General features: G+C 36.2%; 1 pseudogene; it reads left to right on the plus strand.

The window, feature by feature from the left end:
- Window positions 1–1,701: 1,701 nt before the first annotated feature.
- LOC140431184 (uncharacterized) lies at window positions 1,702–3,105 on the plus strand (annotated as a pseudogene).
- Window positions 3,106–6,440: the final 3,335 nt, after the last annotated feature.

Genomic DNA, 6,440 nt, shown 5'->3' on the forward strand with positions numbered 1-6,440 from the left:
GCACACGTGGCCGTTTTAAATCGCTGTAATTGTCTTTTTCTTATGTGTTAAAAGTAATAATAATTGTCAAGTTTAGTCTTTTACACCATGCAATTTATAGATTATTTAATTATTGACTTAATCAATGATTGGTGCGTGAAATTGTCACATGTGAGTAGAACATCCACGAAAGACAAATCTCAATAACGTAAGTTTTTATAACCTTTTACACTCTTAATAGGTTTCGAGGATGCTTTACTAACAGTAGCACTTTATTTTAGTTTTTCCTGATGATGAAAATAAACATTTTCGAAAGCTTGAAACTTAGTTAAAAGAGTACACTTATTTCACCGCTGCAAATCCCAATAAACCTCAAAGCTCCGTTTTCTAACGTTGTCATTCTTTTCCTTTTCTATATATATATATATATATATATATATATATATATATATATATATATATATATATATATATATATATATATATATATATATATATATATCGCTGCTTTTACAACGTCACACGCACGGTTACGCCTGTACGATATGATTGATAAATTAGGGGTAGATAATACAGTATATTTTGATACTGATAGCATTGTCTACGTCGATAAAAGTGACGAACTTGGTAATGATGAATATATTATCGATTGGTTATCGTCAGCACCTAAAAGCTACTTTTTTTCGAACTAACAAGGGTCAAGAAGTGATGAAAATTAAGGGTTTCACTTTATACTATGAGAACTCCTTATCGTTGAATGCAGCTACTATTAGCGAGGCAATTCACAATAGTACTCATAAAACGGTTTTAATTATGATCAAAGATGTAGAAATACTCTCACCAAAGATATTATTACTAAACAAAGAGTATCTAAGCCTTTTTATATGAATTATACGAAGCGGCGTATATTACGGGAACACGATGATACATTACCTTGGGGATATTAGTATTTGTGGTTAGTCAATAATTGTCGATTTTATTACCTATGGATTTTTTGTATAGTATATGTAATGAGTTGTATTGTTGTAGATCATGGCTCATGAACCTCAGACTTCACAGCTCAGGGACGACGAATGTTGGGACGATTAGTGGTGTGTATCACCCCTACGGTACATAAAGAGGCGGTACATGTACATTCATAAAAATGAGTGGCGGGTGGACGATGACTCATCGTCTCAACAATTATTACCAACCGAGAGTAGAGATACCTCTACACTGGTGAGTAGAGATACCTCTATCTTGGAAAGTAAAGATACCTGTACCCTGGAGAATAGTTGTAATAATTATTCATTATCCCAACATTCTTCATACACAGGCATGTCTGATGATAATGAATGTTGGGATAATGAATCTTACGAATCGCCACTACCCCATATTATACACAATGCTGGAGATAAAAATATCATACGGAACTATCCGTTAATTGATATGTCTAAAGCCAACAAAAAAGCGTTTAGGCAGGTAATAGACGGGCGTAAGATACGCTGCGAGAGCTACGCAGCGTATTCTACGTTGTAATAGGAATCATGCATTTCAATGGACGGTAATACACGAGCGTTGCTCTCGCAATCCTACGCCAGCCAATCACAATCTGCTGCGTTGTCCACGCGGCGAAAGAAACGGACTAGCATGCAACTCATTGTTTCTTATGTGTTCAAATAGACGAGACGTTTTTCACGCCAGAGGTACAGACACAACAAAAAATAATTTTTCAAATTAAATATGTTTGATACAGAAAAATTGTTCAGTAGAATTGAAAGGCGCCCTGCGCTTTACAATTTACATTTAAAGGAATATTCTAATAGGGATTTAAAGGCCAAATTGTGGAGTGAAATTGCAAATGAAATGGTTGAAAACTGGAACGATTTATCTCTAGACGAAAAAATAAGTTAAGTGAGGTTTTTTACTTTTTTATCTAACTACAATATGCAATTTAAAAAAAAATTGCTTTTATGGTAGGTATTTTTTACTTGAATTTTATATTTTATCATATTGCCATGCCAATTCTCCTTCTTTGCTTACAAAATAAGATTTAAATTGATTTCTGACTGAAATTCCCGATGATCGTCCCCCAGTTCCTAAGGCCGATATATCTTGTAGTGGATCTGTTAGGGTATCATTAAAATCAAAACCGTCTCTTCTTCGTACGAAGTTATGAAGGACACAGGCGGTTTTTGTAAGGAGTTCTGTAAAGTCAGGTTCAAGTAAAATAGGTGTAAGGAATATCCGCCACTTGGTGGTTAATATACCAAATATACATTCTACAAATCTTCTTGCTCTTGTTAACCTGTAGTTAAAAACTCGATCACTATCGCTAAGATTTCGTCTTGGATATGGCCGTAATAAATTAGTGTTTAATCCGCAAGCTTTGTCACCAATAAATACAAAAGGATAATCGGGACTATCAGTATATGAAAGTGGTTGGGGTAAAAGTATGTTAAGTTGATTACTATCCAAAAGTTGTCCAAAAGCTGAACTTTTCCGTAAGACCCTACATCTACAGCTGTGAAACAATAATCTGAATCTGCGATGGCCAATAAGACAATGGTATAAATTTTTTTGTAATTAAAGTATTCACTTCCGGTATTCTTGGGACACATCATACGAATGTGTTTACCGTCTATAGCGCCCAAGCAGAAAATTGGACCTTATGAACATTTTGTTTGATATTTCTATCCATTTATCTTTAGTTGGTATAGGCATTTCTAACGGTTGTAATGTCTCCCATATAGCCAAGCATGTTTCTTTTACTATTTGTCCAATGGTTGACTTTGCCACATGGAAGTAATACTCCAAAGCAGAAAAGTTCGATCCGGTTGCTAAATATCTGAAAATATATTTTTTGTTTTAGGAAAGGAACTTCAGACTAAGTGGAAATCACTTCGTGATCAATTTTAACGAGAAGTTACCCTAGAGAAGAAAGTTAAAAGCGGACAAGCCGCTACACAAAGAAAGCGAAAATATATGTAGTATGATCAACTCTCATTTTTAGCGGTTCATATGGAAAAGAGGCCAACGTCATTTAACATCCAAGAGAGAAAAGAAGATAGAGAACAAGTTGCGGAAACAATAGATGAAAGCAATACTCAAATTCAGACACTGAAAAACCCGAAAACAATAGATTAAAGAAAAATGTTCGCAAGCGAAGATTAGAGGAAGATGAAGATTTAAAACGTATCACAGCGATATTGTCGGAGTTAGTAGCTTTACAAAAACAGGAGAGATTGGACGACGTTATGGGTAATAAGGCTTTTTTAATGTCTAATAATAATTTTAGACTAAAGACAATGGAAGTGCTTCAAATATACACCAGTACACATATTTATGAAACAAACAATCAACATAATACAAGCCAGTTTACAAATTATATGCAGCCTTTACAATACAGTATACAGTCTCCATATCCATAGCAGTCCTCTTTATACTTTATACAACCACAAATAAACAATCAGCCGAATACCAGCCAATAATTAAATTATATGCAACCTGCTCAACAAGTGCATACACAGCAGTCATCTTCATGCTCGCAACAACCGCCGGTATCTTCAACCCGTCTTTGCGCTGCATGCAGTCTGTCACTACAGTGCTCAGAAACTCCGTCTCCTTCGTCCATCCAAATCACCCTCGCCTTACTCTCCTATGGTCTCTCCTTCTGGATCCACTCAATCAACTTCACAGTATTTAGTCCCTTCGTCACCAGCTGCATCGGAAGATACTTTAATTGATTTATATTAATACTTTTACTTATTTTACCTTAACGACTTGTTAAGGATAACAATTTAGTTTAATAAAATTTTATCTTACTTTGTGTATTTACCTTATTGTAATAACTAATCATTCTGCTGGGTCAATTGGAATTCGCATGTTGGTTTTAGTCTTGGTTATTTTACTTTTTACCAGCTTCAGCAACAATGATTAACTCCACAAATGATTACAATCAGGAGATAAAAATAAGAATAGAAAAGGCTAGAGCAAATTTCAACAAAATGAGAAGAGTTCTATGTACCAGCGATTTAAAACTGGAACTAAGAGTTAGGTTGGCGAGGTGCTATGTTTTTTCGACTTTATTTTATGGAATGGAATCTTGGACCTTGAATGCGACATCAATGAAAAAACTGGAATCATTTGAGCTGTGGGTGTACAGAAGAATTCTGAAAATAACATGGACAGAACACGTCACAAACAAAGAGGTTCTGGGAAGATGAACAAAGAAATGGAAATTTTAAATTCAATAAAAACAAGAAAATTAGAATATCTTGGACATATTACACGTGGAGAGAAATACACCTTGCTCCAACTGATTATGCAGGGAAAGATCCAAGGAAAGAGAAGCATAGGGAGGCGTAGAATGTCATGGCTGCGCAACCTGAGAGAGTTGTACGGATGTACATCAAATGAACTTTTCAGAGCAGCCGTCTCAAAAGTCCGAATAGCTATGATGATTGCCGACCTCCGCCGCGGAGATGGCACTTGAAGAAGAAGCTTCAGCAGTTCAACAAAACTTTTTACAGACATGCGGTAGTATGAGAAAAATTTTTCGGGATACTGTCTGTTCGCAAAATTTTAAATGAAATTGCCCTGTCTGGAGTCTGCTACTAATAACAGGATGAACCCACCAACGACGAATTCTTTTTTTGGTTTTTCGTTTTTTTAACACTAAACAAAGTGCAGCAACACATCCGACTTGAACTAAATCCATTTTATTACTGACTATAACTGTACTCTTTCCGCCAACAGGCGTGAAAAATAAAACGCTCGTCTATTATGTTAACCAAATACGCTGCGTATCTACGCATGCGCTATATTTTTTAAGACCTGCACGTGCTGTTTAGATATTTATTTATTTCAATAATGAATTTGCCAAAAAGTTTTAAATTCAGTCTTATTATTGAAAAGTAGATGTGTGTCACTTGACACCAGGGTATCTTGGCACCAAAATTGCGGTTGGCGCCAAACCGCAGGGCGATGTGTCGGGATAGGGTGGCAGAGTTGTCTGTCGAGATAAGGTGTGTGGATGGATAAGGTAGCAATTATTGGATAAACACAGGCGCCCCCCATACAGGCGTCTAATGGTATATATAATACAATAAAGGGGTTGGGGTACGGCTTTAACGTCTGTCAATGATAAATATTCACAGTCTATTTTTTTCGTACTAAGCCTAACAGAACGTGGTATTCGTCGCAGAACGTGATATTTAACGTAGAACGTGATGTGAGATATAACACGTGCTCTGGGTGTCTCTGTGTGTCTCTGTGTGCCTCCGGTATGCTCAGGGGTGTCTCTGCTACTCTACAGATACCCGCTCTGATACCTCCGATGCACAGAACGTGACATGTATGCGACATTCGGCACAGAACGTGAAAGCAATTATTGCATAAATACACAGCGATTAAAAGACTATGATCAAAGCAGTCGAAAAGCAATAAAAACTACATAAAAAAACATCAAAAATCATGAAAGGCCACACGCAAAAAGTAATAAAACACCTAAAAAAAGGTGGAAATATTGATCAAAGTAGTCGAAAAAGCAATGAAAAATACATTAAACACATAAAAAATCATGGGAGGGCACACGCAAAAAGTAATAAAACACCTATAGACGAAAAAAAAAGCAGTCGCACATCAATGAAAACACTGTAAAATACTATAAAACATACTCAATTATAAAAACGAGACGTTGTCTCTTAATGCTAACGATATCTCTCCATTTATTTTGTATTTTTGTTACTGTCTATAGTTTTTGCTACTTTCGTCGTCTATTTCCTTTTGTTTTTGCATCGTTTCCATCAATTAAACACAGGGTGTAAAGCAAATTACAAACAACCAACCATCTGCACCATACCGTGTGCCTGTAACGGTCTTACAGATGTCTTTGTCCGTAGATGTACTTACACAGAAAAACACCTATTTTTTGACTACGAAACAATGCTTGTTGATGGAATACATGTACCTACTTTAATAATAGCACATGATTTTGATGGAAATAAATTTGTTTTTAATGATAACAACGAGTTTTGCCAATGATCCATTTCTGAGAAGCACCGTGCATACACGGCGATTGGGTACAACCCGATTTACGGTGGCCGAACAAATGCTACAAAATTACTGGTTTACGGTAAAAAACTCCGGTATATAGACGTCGTGTCTCTCTATCCAACAGTCCAATATTATGACACTTATCCGGTCGGCCATCCACTTAAGATATACAAACCTGTTGCTTATCGTTTTTCGTGATTTAGTCTTATTCAGTGCACGATTCTCCCCCCTAGACGGCTGTATCACCCAGTATTACCGCTAAGAACAACAAAGCTATTGTTTCCTCTCTGCAAACAATGCATTGAAGACAAGCCCGACACGTGTCTTCATACAGATTCTCAAAGAATGTTTTCAGGAACATGGACAAGGTTGGAGATGAAAAAGCTTTGGAAAAAGGCTATAAACTCACCAATATTAGCGAGGTG

The sequence above is a fragment of the Diabrotica undecimpunctata genome, unplaced genomic scaffold, assembly GCF_040954645.1.
Source record: "Diabrotica undecimpunctata isolate CICGRU unplaced genomic scaffold, icDiaUnde3 ctg00000592.1, whole genome shotgun sequence".
In the NCBI taxonomy this organism is placed as follows: Eukaryota; Metazoa; Arthropoda; class Insecta; order Coleoptera; family Chrysomelidae; genus Diabrotica; species Diabrotica undecimpunctata.